General features: G+C 43.4%; 1 protein-coding gene across 9 annotated transcripts in view; it reads right to left on the reverse strand.

Annotated features, from left to right (window-relative positions):
* The window catches only part of ATXN7L1 (ataxin 7 like 1), a 248,010-nt gene that overhangs the window by 211,565 nt on the left and 14,387 nt on the right, over positions 1-22,058 (reverse strand). The window contains exon 1 of one of the 9 annotated variants that reach the window (XM_053608609.1): positions 8,209-8,401. The exons of the other annotated variants lie outside the window; for them this stretch is intronic. The gene's annotated coding sequence lies outside the window, so the exon portion shown is untranslated. Of the gene's footprint in view, positions 1-8,208; positions 8,402-22,058 lie in introns of those variants that run through there. 9 annotated transcript variants of the gene reach the window in all.

The following is a 22,058-nucleotide window of genomic DNA, read 5'->3' on the forward strand; positions in this document are numbered from 1 at the left end:
CACATATGACAGGGGAAAAAGCTGAGAAGTAGGTGGAGAAATGATGAGGCAACCACAAGAGAAAGCAGGCCAGCGACGCCAAGGCCTGTGCATCCGATTTAGTCTTTGGCCACGGAGCATGTCTCAGCCACCCTTCTCCACTCACATGGCCAGCCCGATGCCAACAGCAGAGGCCTCCGTGTGACAGGCGGCGCTCTAGACCTCTGGGGACATTTGCCAAACGCCTGCCTCCCTTGTGAAAGCACAGCACACATGTGCGCTGGCTCGTGATGGCGCAGCTCCTGAAAGCAGGCGTTGGGCTGCACAGGAAATGTTTTGCAAAGAATAAACCAAGTCTTCTCCCTCAGAAAAGAGCTTCCCTCCAGCCTCCTTCAAGGGAGTTGGAAAGGAATGCTGCCCATTTGCAAATCAATAACTTACATTGGCTGTGTAGACAATAAAACGCAATATGTGATCTTGGAGACCCATAATGGCTCAGTGTTCTAACGTAATCCTGCCTCTGTCCTGCCCTCCAAGAAGCAGACAAGAACTGACACAGGCCTCCTGGCTGTGTCTGCCCAGTGCCGCACCAAGGGCTGGTGGTCTGCTTGTCTTTCTTTCTTTTTTTTTTTCTCTTTTTATGGAAAATCAGAAGGCTTCAGCTGAGCAGGAGCAGATGACACTCGACATTTTAGCACTTCCTACTTTTCACGGCTATTTGCATAAGGGTTGTTAGGAAAATACCTATACCAGAAGGGAGATGGTTTAATGGAAAAAGCATTTCAGCCATTCACTTTCAGCCAGAATTTCACACACTCAGAGGCACTTGACATTATCCTTGGAAATCAGAGAGAAACAGCTGCCGTGCAGGCCACACCCCCAGGGACTTCAGCCTTTTGATACGAGGGGAGTTATCTCTGCAGAGATTGTTAGATTCTGGGAAATTCTAGCCAAGAGACTGGGTAATAAAAATGATCTCTGTCCTACCTGGACCAGCCTGTGTCCAACCTGCAGAGACAATAAAAGGGCCTGTGGCTGGCAAACAATTTTCCCCAGTTCTACTCCCCTCTAATTACTGTCCAAGTCTGCCACCAGAGCAAGAGCCCGGGGCAATGTGGAAATGACCCGAACTCCCAGATCACCATGCACTAAGCCAGCCAGGTCTCTGGGACTCTAGGAATGAACCACTATCAATCCACTTGCCTCATCTGAAGAGTTGGCTGAGCACATCTCTACTTTCCTCTTACTCTCAAGACTCTTAGGAATCTCAGTGACTCCCAAGGGAAAAGCAAAGGAATCCATTCCTTCAGGAAGCTCCAACTCTGCTTAAACCCAAGCATTCCTCAGTTTAGACAAACATCACTGAGGAACTCTTCGAATTGCCCACTCGACTTGAGGGAAGCCAGCCCCGGCGGGAAGCCACCCATGCAAAGCAACCGACCAAAGCAGCCAACAACATCTGACATACTCGGCTGTGGGTGTTCTAGATACAAATACAGAGGTTTTTCCTTTTCCAAAGGCCAAATGGCATGCTGTTATGGGCAACGGCTCAGCTGAGAGACGTTTTTAGGAAGCTGTTGCTGCTGCATAAAAAAAAAAAAAAAAAAAAAAAAAGCTTGTGGATTTTGTGCACTTAAAATGAAAACCCAAACTTGAAAGTGGAAGATGGTTGCCTGATGGTTTGGCATTACTCCCTAGCCTAAGCACTCCAAATCCAACGTGGGGATTTCCATGCCTCCGCCCAAAACACTCTTTACTGGTCCTCACTCCCAATGTGCTAGGCACGTGGGTGTATGTGCTGGCAGCTTCCCCATTTGGACTGGGTTCAAGATGGTACCGGATTATCATGTATGAACCTGTTAGGCCATTTGGCCTACACTGGATAGCCCATCTGGGGCATCTGAATGGTAGCTGTTAGGCAGTTAGAGCACAAGGTCAGATGTGATGATTCTTCTTCCTTTTCTGCCAGCATCTCTGCTCAGTATACTGCAGGAGCGGGAAGAACTTAGATACCTGAAGGGGTGGCCATTGTAGGTTGAGCCTTGAAAGCAGGACAGAAGGGACTGAAGCATACACACATCCTTGCACTCAGAGACTGGGTGGGTGCATACACCTATTAAGCACCTACTAAGTGTGAGGTGCAGGAAAGAGGAATGTAAAGGAGACACAGGCTCTATGCTAAAGGAACCCAGAGTTCATCAGAAAAGACAGGTGAAATGAGAAATGATGTGATCTGATGGATGCCAGAACAGAGAGACCCAAAGGTGCTACGGAGGCAGATGAAGACTCGGTTAGTTCTGCACGGGGCTAAGGGTGGGGTGGTGTCAGGGAAACCTCATTTGAACTGGGCCTTAATGCGTAAGTAGGGAGATGCCAGGTGGGCCAGACACAGACGAACGAGAGGAGAGGGTGAATGGACTGTGGAGAAGACAGGGACTCTTCCAGGGCAGTAGTGGGGCTCAGGGGCTATAGGAAAGGGCCAAATGTCTACTCAGGAGACCCAGGGAGCCACTGACATGGGTTAAGGAGCAGATGACAAGCCGATCTGAGTTCCAGAGAAATCATGCTGGAGATGCTGAAGCTGTAGCCAGATGGAGAGGCAGTACCAGAGGGAGGAAGAGCTGTCAGCTGCTGTGAAGGCTCTAGAGACGGGGGCGTGACCAGCCTGCCACCATGGGGAGGACGGCCAGAACAGGAGTGCATGGTGGGGGCTCCTACAATGCTGCAGCAGGAGGCAGGGATGCCGGCTGGGCCACCAGAACAGGAGTGCATGGTGGAGGTTTCTACAAGGCTGCAGCAGGAGGCAGGGATGCCGGCTGGGCCACCTGTGCACTGCTGGGGTTACAAAGCTGGGAGCCTTTAATGGCTCAGAGTCCAGCCTGCCTATATACTGGCTCTCTTTGCCACAGGAAAGTTTTGGAATTTTCCTGATTCCCAGAGTCACCCCTGCTGGAATCTCAGCAACACCCTGGCTTCTAGTTCTACCTTTTACATCTTCTTCAGATGATAACTATGCTCCTCCCCATAGCTTCCAACCCAATGACAGTGCTGAGCCGTGGGGTCTCCCTGATCACCCCTGCATCTCCACTGGCTCCAAAACCAGAAGACCCCAGAAGGAAGAGATCTTTAAAGAGATGTCCTTCCTGCTTGATCCCATCCACAAAGCCTTCCCTTAATACAAAGCAAGAAATAACTTATCAGAGGTCACCCTTCCCCCTAGCTGGTATCAGGAATTCTAAGATCCATCTAGTTTACCTTTGCTCTCAAGTCCTGGCCCAGTGGTGTGATGGCAATCTCAGAGTCTTCTCAGAAAACTTTCAGGGACATTTTTCTGTGTCCAGAGAAATGTGGGCATGAGATAACAAATCCTAATTTCCCTGGCCAACTCCAAAAGGAATGCATTTAGGGTGAGGGGGAACAGACCACTCAGACAGAAGAGCCCCAGGTGTTTTTTCTATAAATCTAATTACTAGTGCCCAAGGCAAGAGCTACACGGAGCCTCCTGTGTGTTGTAGAGCATTTGTATTTATGAGAGGGTTTCACGGTGTGTCATGGCACTGGTCCCCACCACGACACAGGAGGTAGGAGGACTAGGTGCTCCTAGGAGGCCACATGGATTCAGCACACAGATTCCACAGTGACGGTGCCGGGGTAGGGACCCTGCTCAGCCACTTACTAGCTGTCTGACCTTGACAAGTACTCTACGGCCTTCCTGTCTGTTTCTCCAGCTGAAAAATGGGACTAATCTAGTAGGAAGGTACTTTTGCCTTCCACTGTTTCAGTTTCACACAGTCAGCTGTGGCCCGAAAATGTTAAATAGAAAATTCCAGAAGTAAACAATTCATAAGTTTTAAACTGCACGCCGTTAAGAGTAGGGTGATGAAATCTCGTGCTGCCTGCTCCTTCCTGCCCAGGATGTGACTCATCCCTTTGCCCAGCCGATCCATGCTGTCCATGCCACCTGTCAGTCACGTAGTAGCTGTCACAGTTATCAGACTGACTGATGGTTGTTGTATCACAGTGCTGGTGTTCATGTAATCCTTTTTTACATAAACATGGCCCCACAGTGTTTTCTTTTTGGTTATCATTGTAAATCTTTTACCCTACCTAATTTACAAATTAAACTCTATCATAGGTTTTTATGCGTAAGAAAAAACAATATACATAGGGTTTGGTACTGTCCTCTGTTTCAGGTATCCACTGGGAATCTTGGAACATATTGCCTGTGGATAAGGGGAGAACCACTGTACTGATGCCTAGAATATAGCGGGCACTCAATAAGCATTTATTAAAGAAAGATATTCAATTTAGAGAGGACTAAAATGGAGTGCTGCAAGCTAAAGAACTTGCCTGAGGTTGCCCAGCTGCAATGTTAGATGGAAAACTAGAATTCTTTGGCTCCCAGGCCTTAGTCTTCACGCCACATCAAGCTACTCTGGGAAGCACCTATTCTCTGGCCAGTCCCTCTTCCTGCCTGGGAAAGGGCTTCACAGGGAAAGCAACGTATACTGTCATCTTACAGCAATAACCATTAATGCAGAGAATATGGAAAATTCTCATTGAGGCAAAGTTCATGTCATATAAAATTCATTATTTTAATCACGTAAAGTGTACACTTCAGTGTACGATTCTTAACACTGTACAGCTATTACACCACTAACTAATTCTGGGATATTTTTACCACCTGGAAAACAAACCCTACACGTCTCAACCCTCTTCCTTCCCCAGCCCCTGCCAACTACTAATCTATTGCCTGTCTCTGTGGATCGCCCTATTCTGAACCTTTCATTCCCGTAGGATCGTACAACACAGTACATGGTCCTTTGCTCCTTTCTCTCGCTTAGCGTAAGTCTTTAAGATTTTTCCCTGTTGTAGCAGGTATCAGTCAGTAATTTATTTCTTTTTAATGGCTGAACAGTTCCACTGCAGGATGCACCCCGCTCTGTTTATGTGTTCATCGGGTGGTAGGTTATTTCCACCTTTGGCTATCGTGAACAGTGCTGCTAAGAACACTGGTGTAAAAGTTTTCGTGTGACGTTAGGAATATACCTAGGAGTAGAATTGCGGGATCATGTGGTAACTGTATGTGTAACTTCTCAACCTGCCTTCCACAGCAGCTATGCTATTCCATAGTCCCACTGGAAATGTATGGGTTTCAATTTCTCTACATCCTCACCAAAACTTGTAACTTTCTTTTTTATTTAAAAGAAAAAAAAAAACAACCCTATGGTTATAGTCATCCTATCAGATGTAAAGTGGTATCTCATGGTGATTTTGATTTGTATGTCCCTAATGGCTAGTGATGTTGAGCATCTTTTCACGTACAGTACATCTTTAGGTTCTTGATATTATAGAAATTGAGGTAAAAGATATGAAATCTTGGGCTTTTCTTCAAATGAAGTGAGCTTGGTGCATGCACACAAAGCCGACCCATGCAGACTGCAGCAGGGAAACTGAATAATTAACCCACAGGTTCCTCTGGTCAGTTCCTACGTGTAGCAAGTGATAGTGGCCCCCCAGGGACAGGGTGGTATTTGGAAAAACTGCACTGGTCCGCAGAAGCTTTCATATCCAGCTAGGCCCACCCTGCTAGGCTTCTCTTTACTGGGTCACATCTGTCTTTTGTGGGTCTTCTTGGCTTTAGAAAGGCAGCCCAACTGTCCATGTGCTTAAAAGGTAGGATTAGCAAGAGGCTCTGAGATGTTCAGCTGGCAGACCAATTTCAGGCCTGAAAAAAGTCTAGGAGCTAAGGATAAATGTCTCCCGACAGCTCTACCCAAAATGCCAGCCAAGGTTAGGGCTGGGCACTCCCAGAAGAAAACCTTTCTGCAGTAAAGGGATAGAAAAGTAGCTACAGGCCCTGTGAGCCTTTGAGGAGGTCTGCCAAGAGCAGAGGCAGAGTACAGCTGGGTACAGGCCACTAGCCACCACTTGGATGGTGGTTACCTAGGAGTGACGTTTCAGGCCTCAGGTTCCCTCTTCTTTTCCCTCTTCTGACCATTTCATCCTTTTTCAGGGCTTTCCCCAGATGTGGGAGAGAAGAAAAATACCATCGTGTGCATCCACAATTCTTAGAGAAAGGAATGGCCCAAGCATGGCTGGGGCCAATGGATTCTTGCTCTATGTATTACTGTGTGATAAACTACCTCAAAACTTTGTGGCTTACAACCACAATTTGTTCTATCAATTGACCAAACTCAGTTGGGAGTTTTCCCTTAGGATCAGATGTCGCCACCTGAAGCTATAGTCATTTGAAAAATCTACTAGGCTGATGTCCAAGACAGCCTATTTACGTGGCTGGTAAACCTGATGCTCACTGTCAGCTAGTGACACTGACTGGAGGGCCCACAGCCCAAGTGGCTCGGGCTTCTTATACACTGGCAGCATCCAGCAGAGAGTGTTTCAAGAAACTCAAGTAGAAGTTGCAAGGCTCCTGCAACCTTAGACGTCACACGGCATCACTTCTGCTATACTCTACTGGTCAAGGGGGAACCACAGGGAACTCTCTCCAACCCTTAGGAAGCCAGTATTACCCTACCAGACGATGATATCATCAGAAAACTAAAGATCAAATCCCTTACAAACAGAGGTGTAGAAATCCCCAACAAGAAACTAGCAAACCAAATTCAGCAATATATAAAAAGGACTATATGTCATAGACAAGTGAAAATGTAGAGCGGTTCAACATATGAAAACCAACCCATGTAATTCACCATATTAACGGAATAAAGGACAAAACCAAATAATCGTCTTAATGGACAAAACCAAATGATGCACTAGACAAAATCCAACACCCTTCATAATAAAAGCACTCCACAAACTAGGAATGCAAGGAAGCTTCCTCAACTTGATAAAGGTATTTATGAAAAGCCCACGGCTAATCCAATGTATAATAATTAATGGTAAAAGACTGAAAGCCTTCTCCCCAGGATCAGAAATAAGACATTATCAAGAAAACAAAAAGACAACCCACAGAATGGGAAAAAATATTTGCAAATGATATATCTGATAAGAAACTTAAGTCCAGAATATATAAAGAACTCTTATAACTTAACAGAAGGAGAAATCGTTTAATAGCTACTTGGGAGGCTAAGGCAGGAGGATCACTTGAGCCTAGGAGTTTGAGGCCAGCCCAGGTAACATAGTGAGACCCCATCTCCTGGCGGGGGTGGGAAATGGCCAAAGAATTTAAGAAACATTTCTGTAAAGCAGATGGTCGGTATATGCCAATATGGACATTAAAAGATGGTTAACACCGATAAGTCAATAGGGAAATGCAAATCAAAACTACAAGGAGATACCACTTCCTACCCACCAGGATGGCTGTAACAAAAAAGACAAAGAATAAAAAATATTAGCAAGAATGTGGAGAAATTAGAGCCCTCATATATTGCTGGTAGAAACTTAAATAAGTACAGCAGCTTTGGAAAATAGTCTGGCAGTTTTTCAAAAAGGCAAGCATGGAGTCAACATGCGATCCAGCAATTCTACTCTTTGGTATATGTCCAAGAGAACTGAAAAGGTATGTCCATATGAAAACTTGTATACAAATGTTCACAGTAGCACAATTCACAATAGCTGAAAGGTAGAAATAACCCAAATGTCCATCAACTGATGAATGGATAAACAGAGTGTGGTATATCTTACAATGGAATACTATTCAGCCATTAAAAGGGAACAAAGCACTGATACCTGCTACAATATGGATAAACCTTAAAAACATTATGTTAAGTGAAAGAAGCCACACATAAAGGGACACCTATTATATACTCCCACTTATATGAAATGTTCAGGATTGGCCAATCTATAGAGACAGAAAGATTAGTGTTTGCCAGGGACTGGGGGAAGGAGGGAATGGTGGCTGACTGCTAATGGTTATAAAGTTTCTTGCTGGGGTAATGAAAATGTTTTTCAATTAGATAGTGGGGTTAGTCGCACAACTTCATGAACATACCAAAAACAGAGTCAAACACTTTAGAAGAGGGGTGAATTTTATGGCATATGAACTATTTCTCAATAAAGCTATTACTGAAACACAAATATACACAAAAGTGAGTCACAGGGTCAGCTGAGCATCACAGAGAAGAAACTACATTGGAAGGCACAGTCTCTGCACAGGTGAATCTCAAGACCATTTACCTTGTGCTGCCCAACTTCCTTCTCTGTCTCAAAGGGAGAGAGAATTGGGAATTCGCCTTAAGATTAAGGATTAGATAAATCTAGTTTTACCTTCTGATCCCGAAATTTGGGAGAAAAATCACATCCCGGTATTTTGGTGGGCTTCTTTGTCAGCAGCAAAACAATCAGATAGGACCTCTAGGACCGAAGAGAAATCATGCAAGTTGGAAGGGCTAGGGAACAGGATAGCAGAGAAACAATGAACAGCAGTAAGGGCCAACAAAATTGGGAATGGGGTGACTTCTCTAAGCCAAGCCCACGAGGAAGCCCTGGCTTGTAAAATCATTGTTTACCCCAAGAATGAGAGCTCGGGACTGTAGAAAATACGTAAGTGGCAGAGATGGACAGACCCAGGTGCAAATCCGGACTCTGCCACTTGTTAGCTGCATGATCTTAAGCGAGCTTCTTAATTTTTTTCAGCACCAGTTTGCTCAGCTGTTTGCAGGGTGATAGGACTGAAAGGCAAAGTACAATATGCCAAAAGTCTGGTACGTAATAATTGCTCAAGAAATGGTAGTTTTATTATTAGTACTGTCTTGTCAGTATAATTACTAACTCTAATGGCCCTTGCCAGCATTCAGTAATACCTGCCATGTGGTTTGACAATTATCTGGGAATTTATATTTTCCTAGCTACTTTGGTCCTTCAGGCAAGATCAGATAAGAGAATTTTTAGCATTAAGATTTTTTACAAATCATGTGACCCAAATATGACAGACATGGTAAATTAGTCTTGCTCTATAGAGGGTTCTTATAAAACAATGAGAAAAAGATTAATAGACCAATAGAAAACTAAGCAAAACCCACAAAAAACTAAGTAAAAACCATGAAAAAGCAATCCACACAAGAACATAACCAACGCTAACAAATATGTGAGAAATGTTCAACCTTATTAGTAACTGTGAGAGTGCAAATTTTAAAAAAGACAACATTTGAACCTATTAAATCATCAAATATTTGATAATCCTTGATAAGATACTGGCCAGAATTCAGATAATGGTCACTCTCATATACTCCTGATGGGAATATTAATTGGAACAATATTTCTAGAGAGCAATTCAGCAATAGTATCAAAAGCCTCAAAAATAGCACACTCCTAGACTCAGCATTTCGCTTCTAAGAATTTATGCTTTAGGAATAATCATGAGTGTATACAAAAATTTAGCTATAAGGATATCCATGTGGTTGCAATATTATTTTTAACAATGAAAAACGGAAAACAACCACTATATCCAATGACAGGGAACTGGTTAAATAAATTATAAAACACATATACAAAGAATACTTAATAACTTGGATACGCAATATTCACTATAATCAACACAGTACAAAATTATTCCATTTTTCTAAGTCGTAGACAAAAAAAAAAGGGTCAATGTTGGTCAATTCCAGGTGACAGGAGTAGAAGCTAGTTCTTTTCTTCCTTTGCTGACGTGTATCTTGTACAGTGAGAATTTTTGAGCATTAAGATTTTCTTTTGTAGGACCAGGTGTGGTGGTTCATGCCTGTAATCCTAGCACTCTGGGAGGCCGAGGTCAGTGGATTGCTTGAGCTCAGGAGTTCAAGACCAGCCTGAGCAAGAGTGAGATGCCATCTCTACTAAAAATAGAAAAACTAGCCAGGTGTTGTGGCAGGCACCTGTAGACCCAGCTACCCAGGAGGCTAAGGAAAGATAATCTCTTGAGCCCAGGAGCTTGAGCTTGCTGCGCGATATGATGTCGTGGCACTCTGAGGGCAACAAAGTGAGACTCTGTCTCAGAAAAAAAAAAAAATTTTTTTTCTTTTGCCTTAAGAAAAGGAACACTAAATAAATATACTCATCGAAGCCCTGACTGTCCTTGAGTGCCAGCTCAGTGTGGCTGGCCTACAGTTCGCTGCTCCTGGGCTCAGGGACCATCTGCATTTCTAGCCCAGAGCCACCCTTAGGGCTGGGCCACTGTCTCCCCGCTCCTCTCTGGGGTCTCCAGTGCACTGCTGACTATAGGCCTGGGGCCAATATGGGGAAGAAGTCCTTAGGACTCTGACTCATGACTCCGCCTCCACATTCCAACTATACTAATAAAAGTCCCTTGAAACTGTATGAGCTGAGCTGACTTCTGGTCAGACTCCATTCTGCTCCTTTAAAATAAAGCATATCCTTAATCCCTGGACTGGCCTCCTCTCCTTGCAGACTCTTGCTAAACCTCTCAGCCACCGCTAGGTATCACCTTAATGAATCACCTGGTCCCCTCTCTCTATTTCCCCATCTACAAGCTCCATGGAACCCCGGCCCTCCCCTCCCATCCCCAGGACATTGCACTCCAACAAATAAAAATGCTCCACCGAGTCTGGCCAGCACCATCATTACCACCCTATTGTTAGTTTTCTTTTCTGGACTGGACAAGCCATCACCATGGGGTGCCAAGAGGGTAGATGAGCAGTCTCAACAGAGCCTGTAGTGCAAGTCCACTTTCTTGCCAAGGACTGTGGCAGAGAGAGGGGACCAGCTGACTGTGGTGAGCACCATCATGCCAGGCACACTCCCTGACAAGGTCACACTGCCCAGGGGCTGTCCCAGCGTGGTGATAAGCAGGTAGGAGAGGGGAGGGCCTGGCAGGAAGATGGGAGTTCCATCATACTCCCTCCGACATACCTGAGACATGCCAGGAGTTTTTAAGGGCAAGGCTGGTTGCCCCTGCCAAACCTCCACCCATACTCCAAAATATCAGGGCTAGGAGCCTACTGGGAGATGCGCTATCCTGCGGGTCACACAGGCTATACCACAAGACCTGCATCACAGGTAGCAGCCTCTCTTACTGAGGGGTGCGGATCTGTGGTTCCATCCCTTCTCTCCTGCTGAAAGTACTGTATGTAGATCTTCCTTCCTGAGTGAAAGGAACACAAACCCTTCTCCAGGACCCTTGAGGTCACTGGGACTCCCTGAGGATGTTCAGGCCCCTGGATGACAATGGGTGTTCTGAAGTCTGGGCCACTTCCTTCCCTCCTGCTTTCCCCCTCAACGCACAGGGAAATCAAGCCCCAGCTGTCTTTAACCTTCTAAACAGTTCCCCTGAAGGGGTGGCATGTTTCAGATGCGCCTTCACATTCTCGGGCTACACCAAGAGCTTTCTGTGTTTCTTAAAATTTTGTGCTTTATCTTAAAAATTAATGTAAATTTTGCTTTGCACTCTATTTTTACCTTCCTGCATTTTATTAGTTCTGAGCTGTAACATCTTTAAAATCAGTAAAAGTCTTAGAATTGACAGTGGCTGTAGTTTAATTGGCTGTTTTTTCTCAGTGTTATATAAACTAACAATGTATCTTACAATAAATGGCATTTTAGAGTCGGTGAAATAGAATGATTAAAAAAAAAAAAAAAAACTTTCCCTTAGAATCGGAGTAGAACCGATGTTCTAAAAGAAGTGGCAGGTTTGCAGGCTCCTGGCTCCCGGTCTAGGGCCCTGGTTTATGGGCTATTTCTAGATGGCCTTCCCTCATGAGCCGTCATGTCCCATGGCATTGAGAACAGTGCCCTCACTGAGGCGCTGTGTCCACAACAGGACGACCAGGAAGCCTAGTTCTGAATGACACACTAAGTCTTCCCTCCTGGGGCATACACAATGGCAACAAAACGGGCTGACCACTGTGTGTTCACTTAATCTTTCCAATAACCCAGTGAAGTACCTGTGATCATTCCATTAACACAGACAGAAAAACTGAGGTCCTAAGGGATTATATGACTTTCCTCTGAACCAAACCCAGGCCCCTCTGACTCCAGAGGCCTAGAACCCTGTGCATCCTGAAGAGAGAGCACAGGCTTCTGCTGCCAGACACTGCACGCCCCCCTCTGTCTGCAGAAGGGGACTCATAACCTCCACAGGCCTATTTGTAAAGTGATCCTCATTTGCCTGCAGGGAGATCCCCTCAGGAGCTCCCACTGCCCCTTCTGGCTCCCCAGTCTCTGCAAATGCCCTGGAGGTAGGGCTCCGGTGTGTAGGCCCGGGGCGAATGAGGTATCAAAAAGGGGCAGAAAGCCAGTTTCCACCCCAAGACCCTTCACTGCAGTTCTCATTCCTTCCATGGCCCCCTTCCTTATAGCCCACCTCTTCACTTAGATGCTTCCAAACTCTTCTTCCCACTACACCTTCTCCCTTTGTTCTCAAATTCTGGCCCCTTTTTTTGCTCATCTGTCAACTCATGCACAAGCCTGCAGTTAACCTGTGGAAACTATTGGGTTTAGTTAGACCTGCCCCCTCCAGTAAGCAATAATAACAGCTGCCATTTTCTGACCATCAACAGTGTGTCAGCTGGTGAGTTATCCATAACCCTTCCTGGGACTGTCTCTGCTGTCCAAATGAGCAAGCTGAGGCAGAGGGAGGCAAGGCAGCCAGTCCAAAGCCACACAGAGAGCAGAACAGGGCTGACACATCAACCAGGACCCAACTGCAAAGTTTGCACGTTTCCCTCCACACTGGCAAGTCCTCTACACAGGGGTGGGGTTTAAATTAGCTTCTGCAGCTAACACACCACATTCACAACACATTACTTTTCTTTCCTTGTATCTCTGTTGGCCTGTCTCCATGGAAAAGCCTGAACACCATTGTGTCCGTAAGGCTAGATTTTAAATTGGCTATCCCCAGCCCTCCACCCCAACCTAAGGGGGGACACTTCCTCAAGGGACATTCACAAGTGTCACAAACGCCAGCACCAGGAGGGTGTGGTGGCTCATGCCTGTAGTCCTAGGACTCCGGGAGGCTTAGGCAAAGGGATCAATTAAGCTCAGGAGTTCAAGACCAGCCTGAGCAAGAGTGAGACCTCATCTATACGAAAAATACAAAAAACAGCCAGATGTTGTGGCAGGCACCTCTAGTCCCAGCTACTTGGGAGGTTGAGGCAGAAAGATAGCTTGAATCTAGGAGTCTGAAGTTGCTGTGAGCTAGGCTTGATATCATGGCACCCTAGTCTGGGCAAGGGAGTGAGACTCTGTCTCAAAACAAAAACAAAAACAAAAAACAAGCAAACAAAAAACTCGACACCAAAATTCAACGTTTAAAGCAGTACACAAATTCCTTCCTTGTCTATCCCTTTCCCATGTGGCTCACTCTCTTGTTGTATCTGAGCACATGTGTGTCCAAGCTGCAAAATTTCTGTAAACGCTTTTTTTTTGGAAAGGGCAAAGGACTCCCATATCTTCAAGGAGCCACAGGAAAACTGTGCACACACAAAATATGCCCTCAAGCCTCCAAGATTCTTTGTGCAATTGGAGAGCTTCACGGATCACAAGTCAAGAATCACTATTCTGTGTCCCTCTTACACCCTGTGCACAGTAAGTGCTGAATGATTTTATCATGGAAAAATGTCACCACTTCTCTTTCCTCCTCCTCCTCCCACCATCTTTGGTCAGAAAGAATGTAGCTATTTATCACATCTGCTATGCGGGCTTCTCTTCTGGGTTCTCTGTACCATCTTCCCTTGTTCTCTGGGACGTTCCACCACTTTCTTTCCTGTTCTAGGCCTTGAGCCCCATGTCATCCATACCCTGTCCCCAGAGGCCCTGCCTCTCTCCTATCCCTGACAAATTCTGTTGGTCCATTTAGCATCTACCCAAAGGGTGGCCCTGTTCTGCCAGCCGGGCCTTCACAGTGTAATGACCCCTCATCTCCCAAAGGCAGGTCACCAGGCCTTGCCCCATAGCCTCCCACAGTTGTCCTGTTTTTAGGCGGAAGGAAACACAATCCCAGGAATCTTGACCCAGTTAGTTCCATCTTCCTAAACCTCACCACGTGTCCTCTGCCCAACAATCTTTCATCTCCTCCCCAGAAAGTGCCATGTGCAATCCTGGCCTCTCACACATTCGGCCCTGGCAGGGCTCCTCTGGACCACAAAGTTTGAGCAAGTTAGGAAAGGGCACCTCCTCTGGTCCGACACTGCGGGAGGGTGTACAGGTTGGCAAGCTTAGTGCCAGCTCGATCTGACCCCCGAGCCAGCAAACAGCTTTGACAGAGAAGTACACCTGAGTGGTGCCCCCTCAAATGAGCCGAGGAGTCATCCCAGACAAAGCCATTATCTCCAGGCCTCCACTTGACTCCCTCAAAAATGGGAAAAGATATATCCATGTTCACAGCAGTATTATTCACAATGGCCAAAAGACAGAACTACCCAAATATCCATCAACAGATGAGTGGCTAAACAAAATACAGGATATACACGCGATGGAAAATTTTTCACCCTTAAAAAGGAAGGAATATAGGCTGGGTGTGGTGGCTCAAGCCTGTAATCCTAGCACTCTGGGAGGCTGAGATGGGTGGATTGCCTGAGTTCACCAGTTCAAGACCAGCCTGAGCCAGAGCAAGACCTCATCTCTAAAAATAACCAGGTGCTATGGTGGATGCCTATAGTGCTAGCTACTCAGGAGGCTGAGGCAAGAGAATAGCTTTAGCCCAAGAATTTGAAGTTCCTATGAGCTGTAATGCCATGGCATTCTACCATGGGTAACAAAGAGGGACTCTGCCTCAAAAAACAAACAAACATACAAACAAAAAACAGGAGGAAATTCTGGAATATGCTACACCATAAAAATCTTCAAAACATCATATTTAGTGAAATAAACCAGTCACAGAGAGACAAATACAGAATGATCCCCCTTATGTGAGGTACCTAGAATAGGCAAGTTCGTAGAGACAGAAAGTAGAAAGAGGGGACCAGCTGAGGGGAGGAAGGAATGGGATGTTATTGTTTACTGGGTACAGAGTTTCTGTTCGGGATGATGGAAAAGTTCTGGAAATGGATGGGCAGTGGTGATGGTTATGTAACATTGTGAATGTTAGTGCCACGGGATTATATACTTTAAAATGGTTAAAATAGTAAATTTTATGTTATATATATTTTTATAAGTTTAAAAATTAAATATGTTCCATACTATGACTTTAAAAAAGAAAAGAGTCCAGGTGCAGTAGCTCATGCCTATAATCCTAGCACTTTGGGAAGCTTAGGTGGGAAGACAGCTTAAGCCAGGAGTTCAAGACCAGCCTGAACAATATAGGGAGACCCTGTGTCTACAAAAAATAGAAAACTAAGCTGCGCATGGTGGTGGGCACCTGTAGTCCCAGCTACCCAGGAGGCTGAGGCAGGAGGTCTGCTTGAGCCCAGGAGGTGAAGTGTCCACCTGCAGTGGCAGGGAGCTATGATGATGTCACTGCACTCTCGCCTGGGCAATACAGCAAGACTCTATTTCCAAAAAAAAAAGGGAAATAGCAGCATGTGTCTTTACCTCTTCTTGAAAAGACATGAGGATTTATTATCCGTCCCATAAGTGCTTGATATACCAAGAGCATTATCTTAATAACTACTTCCCTAGGGAACCAATGCCTAACGCCCTGGGACATGTGGCAGTCTGAAAGCCAACTGGATGAAAGGGCCACATAAAACTTAAAAATCCTCCTCTGCCTGCCCAGTCCCTCTACCCATAGACTCTGTCTCCACAGGCAGCTGGTTTTCCCTACGAGGCTGTGACAGCCGGGCCCATTCTTGGTAGGCATAAATTGCCATGGTGTTATAAATCCTTTCCCACAAAGCACTGGAGAATGGTCCTCTCACTGTGCCAAGAAGCCTTTTTCTGACCATCTGTAATCTATTCAAAGGCAACTGGCAGGAAATGGCGGCAAGGAAAACCCCTGCAAAATGCAACTGGTGGGACCACCTCTCCTCCTGCTCGTGGCCAGCAACAGGAAGTCAGACTTTCTTGGGACACAGAACATCTGTGGGAGTTCTGGGCGTCTGTCAGGAGCTGAATGGGACTGAGACAGATGCTCACAAAATTTGGTAAGGAAAGCATGCTGTATTGGCTTTTTAAATTAGCTCTGAAGAAAACTCATTTGAAAAACCAAAACAAACCCCAGACCCTAAGACAAGGGGAAAAAAAAGGAAAAACCATCATATGAAAACTAACCTCAAAATTGCTTTCTTCTGATTTCTATGGACAATTAGACCACAATTTCAAGTAGCTCAAACTCTTCTTATTGTGCCTCCTCCTCCAATCTGGTATTGTCAGCTGTTTCTGCCTAATAGTGACAGCTTCATTTTTTGGCACTAAAAGCTGAGGCCCTCAGAGCCTTGCAGTGGTAAGCTAGATCCAGCGTGTAAAGTCTCACAAGAGCCGATTGTTATATTTTCAGGAATATGGTGAATCAATTGTCAATTTTTTTTTAAAATCATATATGCTTACAATGAAATATATTAAAGGTAAAGAGTAAATACTCAAAATTCATCATTTTCTATCTATCTTGCTACATTTTACTATACTTTGAACAAGGATTGGCAACTTTTTCTAGAAATAGCATGGTAGTAAATATTTTAGGCTTTGGGGACCATACTGTCTTTGTCTTAACTACTCTACTTAGCTGACACAGTGCAAAAGCAATCAGAGACAATACATACATGAAGGAATGTGGCTGTGTTCCAATAAAACTTTATTTATAAAAACAGGCAGCTGGATTTTGCCAGTGGATCATAGGATACAACTCCTGCTCTTGAATTCATTTACATTCATTGTGGAAATCATATATATGCGTGTGTGTGTGTGTGTGTGTGTGCATACACACATACACTTTTTTTTTTTTTTGAGACAGAGTCTCACTCTGTTGCCCTGGCTCTAGTGCCACGGCACCATCAAAGCTCACAGCAACCTCAAACCCTTGTAGCTGGAACTACAGGCATGTACCACAATGCCTGGCTAGTTTTTCTATTTTTATTAGAGACAGGGTCTCATTTTTGCTCAGGCTGGTCTCAAATTTCTGAGCTCAAACAATCCATTACAGGTGTGAGTGCTAGGATTACAGGTGTGAGCCAATGTGCCCAGCTAACAGTGTGCTAATGCACATTTCTTCCCAACTCCGAGTTTAGTGGTATCACACTGACAGCTTGAAATGCAGTGGTAGGAGAGTTTACATCATGGAAACATCAAATGCTAAGGACTGATTTATTACTTTTTTATTATCTAGATTTAAGAAAGTGATGGAGAAAAATTTAATAACTCATTAAATTTAAAAGTACAGTTGGACCTCCATATCCATGAGTTCCAAATCTGCAGATTCAACTAACTGCAGATTCAACCAACTGAATATTTTGAGGGAAAATATTTTGAAGCTGAAAATATTTTGAGGGAAAAAAAGGATAGTTGTGCCTGTACTGAACATGTACAGACTTTTCTTTTTTGTCATTATTCCCTAAACAATACAGTATAACAAAGAATTTACATGGTATTAGGTATTATAAGTAATCCAGAGATGATTTAAGGGGGTATGGGAAGATTTACGTAGGTTATATGTAACTCCTACACTTTTTTCTATAAGGGACTTGGGCATCCATGGATTTTGGTATTCTTGCAAGGTCCTGGAATCAATCCCCCTCATATACCAAGAGATGACTATATATCATGTCAATAGCTGTATTGTGAATAGTACAAAAAAATGTCATATTCTTGAGCAGCACCAGTGGCTCAAGGAGTAGGATGCTGGCCCCATATACTAGAGGTGGCGGGTTCAAACCCGGCCCCAGCCAAAAACTGCAAAAAAAAAAAAAAAATCATATTCTTTTAGTACTTGAAAACTATTATCCAGTTCAACAAGGGGGTTACTCACTTTACCAAAAATTAAGTGAAGTTCTAACATTCACTTTCAACTTTCTCACTGACTTAAATGAAAATATCAGCCAACATTTATGTGGAATTTATATTTGTTTGCCAATTAAAATTTTAAATTGGCCAGGGGATACAAGACTTTGGCAAAAATTAACAAAAGCATTTGGTGAGAATCTATTGACTATATGAAATTTATAATAAAGAGTATTAGATATTTTATTTGTAAATTATATGCCAATCTTTTTATCAGCAAAATTTATAATAAATACATATAGTAGATATCCACTCCATAGTTGCTGACTTTCCTACATTGACCACCTCCTTAATTTGACCTAATTTTCATGGAGTGGACATGCACCACATATACATATTAGTACAGTAGGCCTAGTTTCTTATGTTGACCAGTTTGTTTGGGTGGTCAACTTACAGAGGTTCTACTATATATGTATATGTGCAATTTTTTTTTTTGTAGAGACAGAGTTTCACTTTATTGCCCTCGGTAGAGTGCCGTGGCGTCACACAGCTCACAGCAACCTCCAACTCCTGGGCTTAGGCGATTCTCTTGCCTCAGCCTCCCGAGCAGCTGGGACCACAGGCGCCTGCCACAACGCCCGGCTATTTTTTTGTTGCAGTTTGGCCAGGGCTGGGCTTGAACCCGCCACCCTCGGTATATGGGGCTGGCGCCCTGCTCACTGAACCACAGGGGCCGCCCCTGTGCAATTTTTTTAGAGAGAGCAGGTTGCTAAACATTTGCTAGTACAACACTGATTATAATAGAAAAGAACTTAAAAAGTAATTGGGCAGCAAGACCTAAAAAGTGTGTGTATGTGTGTATGTATGAGACAGAAAGAATAACCTTTCCCCCAGCACCCCAACAGAGAAAGCAAAACACACACAAATATTATCAAAGGAAAAAGGAGTCTGTTTCCTAAAAACTCTACTTCATTAAAGTCTGCATTGCATTGGGCATCAAATGAATCTACCAGTGGAATAAGTTAGAGCTGTTTCTCTTTGGTATTAATGGAGTTTTACCATAACTTTTTTTTTCCAAAAGCAACACATAGCCCTCAAGGACTTTGCTTATTATGTATTATGCTCTTCCCTCCCTGTGGAATGCCCTGAATGCTCAAATTCAGCCATCCCTACTGCCTGTGCACGGCGCTCCCATTCATTCTGCAAACATTAACTTGGCTCCTTCCATACCACATACACCCTCTACTATGCTCCACGTAGAACCACAAAACAAATAGCCTCTGCCCTTAAGTCAAAGGTCTCAGACCCAGAATGAGGGCAGACTGAAATCTCTTCCTTCAAATGCTTCAGGGCATTTGAGCCACACATTTGACTGTCTATGTACCATCAGAGTTCCCAGGCACTGCAGTCCCACCTTCACCAGCCACATAGCGCAGTGCCTTCCATATCCTATCCTCCCTTGGGTGTTTGGTCACCTTCTACTGAGTCAGGGATGCAGGAAGTTCTGCCTCACAACCTGCAGAGTATCACTTGCCATGCTCTACAATTTAACTTTAGTGATTCCTGGGCCCAGGCTACATTCCAGGCTACCCTCTGGAAGGTAAGAGAAGGATTATTTTAAGTGTAATTATCTTCTTCTTTGCCAAATTAAAGTATAATGGGATCATGGTATAAAGTATAATGTGGCATTAGGTTTCTCCATCTTTTTAAACTCATGCTCTACCAACAAAGACTGGATCACACTTTACTTCCTGGGGTTTGCACTCCAAAGCTCACTTTCTAAGATTTCCCTTTGATTATGGTTTCACGCTACACGTGCATCTTCTTGACATGCTAGCACACTACTCCTTGACCTTGTCCCTTCTTAGCTTAAGAATCATGAGTGTCAATTTTGATATGAGGATAATTAATGACAATTAAGGTTATGGGGGGAGCAGAAAGAGGGACGGAGGGAGGGGGGTGGGGCCTTGGTGTGTGTCACACTTTATGGGGGCAAGACATGATTGCAAGAGGGACTTTACCTAACAATTGCAATCAGTGTAACCTGGCTTATTGTACCCTCAATGAATCCCCAACAATAAAAAAAAAAAAAAAAAAGAATCATGAGTTTCAACTCTTTACTCTGCATATTAGTAATTAAAGGGAAAAACTTTACCTTTTTAGGAGGAATGTAATAGTTCATCCCCTGTTGATGAGAAAGAGATTTTTAGAGAAAAATGTCAACCAACAAAAGTAGGTCAGAATGACAGAAAAGGGAAAGTGACCATCCTACAATCCCCAAAGAAATAAATGACCTAAGAAAGGCTCATCAATGGATGCAAGAGAATAAAAGGATGAAATTTCTTTTTGGGGAATAGGATATTTCTCTCAGTGCCAAAGTATTACTCACAGAATGACAGGCTAAATGCAGAAGGAAAACACGACTTTGCAATGGAGACATGTGGTCACCACATTACCAAGAGATCAATATCCAATAATGGGGCACCCTGACTTCTTATACCCCCAATGGGATGCTTAATGAAGCACTTAGAACCACCTTGGATACATTCTTGCCAAAATGTTGAGTCTAAATCTAATCCAGACTTTGGCTATGACTTCCAGAATGGGTGAAAACATGGCTAGAAAAAAAAAAAAAAAGGTAAATAACATCATAAGGAAGTGATCAGATAGACCAGAATGTGAATTTTAAATGGCAATGTTTTACACATGTATATATAAAAGTATATGCACATACACATATTCACACATGTATGTGGGGGCACTGTTCTGGATTGAAAATTACTAAAAAGGCTGGGTGCAGTGGCCAAGGTGGGAGGATCACTTGAGGCCAGGAGTTCAAGATCCACTTAAGCACCATAGTGAAACCTCATCTTTGCCAAAAAGAAAAAAAAATATATATATATAAATTGGCCTGGTGGGGTGGCAAAGATTACAAATGCAGGAAGATCACTTGAGCTTAGCCCCTGCACTCTAGCCCAACAGAGCAAGACCCTACCTCAAAATAAATAAATAAAATTTGAAAAAGACTAAAGAGAACCAAATATAATTCACTGATCATGATAGGATCCTAGTTTGAAAAAAGCAGCTATAAATATTTTTAGGGGGGAGGGAATAGGGGAAATTTGAATGTGAACTGGATAGTGGACGTTACAAGAGAACTAGCATTAATTTTCTAAGTGTGATACTGCTATTATGTCAAAGAATGTCTTTAATTTTAGAAGATGCATGCTGAAGTATTTAGAGGTGAAGTGTCATGCTGTCTTCAACTTACCAAATACAATTCATATTTATAGTAAGACGGGGTTCTGAGAAATGAAGTTAACAGCTCAAGGTAATATAATCAAGCTGTGGCAAAATGATAAATATTTAGGGGTGAAGCGTCATGATGTCTATAACCTAATTTCAAATGCTACAGAAGTATATACAGGGGATGTCAAAAACTGTATACTCATTTTAAGAAAGAAAAAAACTGTATTAAAATTGTAATACTCTATATACGGACAACAAAAGATGAATACAAGTCACTTTGAGCCCCTCTTGTAACTGCAGAAGTCAATCATGACCTTGATGTTGTATTGATGTATTGATAAGTATTACAAATTTAATAGTGTTTTCATTTCTTAAAATGTGTATACATTCTTTGGGCACTCTTTATGTATGTACATACATGTATGTATATGTATCCATGTTCCATATAATGATGCTTTAGTCAACAATGGGTTGCATATACAATGGTGGTTCCATAAGATTATAATAGCATTATTTTTTCTGTACCTTTTCTAAGATTAGCTATCGTTAGAGACACAAATGCTTAGCACTGTGCTACAGTTGCCTATGGTATTCCTTATAGCAACATGCCGTACAAGTCTAAGAGCCCAGACTATACCATACAGCCTAGGTGTGTGTAGGCTGTACCACCCAGGCAACACTCTACAATGTTTGCACACCAATGAAACTGCCTGAAGACACATTTCTTAGAACATACCCCCATCATTAAGCAACACGTGATTGTACTACGTATATTTCTTCATTATATATATGTGTATGTGTATATATATATATATATATCTTTAGTAGAAAATGAGTAAGCCAAAATATGAACTAATGTATTACTACAGTGTATAGTAAGCCAGAATATGAACGAATGTATTACTATACATGTATCTAAGCGATACCTGCCACTGAAGGTGACGGGACTCATCTAAGTGATACATGTATAGATGATCTTGGTACTAGTATTTCAACTCTTATATGTGTGAAAAATTTTAACATTAGCATTGAGTTGGAAGGGCAAAAAAAAAACAATAATTCAG

The sequence above is a fragment of the Nycticebus coucang genome, chromosome 11 (genome assembly GCF_027406575.1).
Source record: "Nycticebus coucang isolate mNycCou1 chromosome 11, mNycCou1.pri, whole genome shotgun sequence".
Classification (NCBI taxonomy): domain Eukaryota; kingdom Metazoa; phylum Chordata; class Mammalia; order Primates; family Lorisidae; genus Nycticebus; species Nycticebus coucang.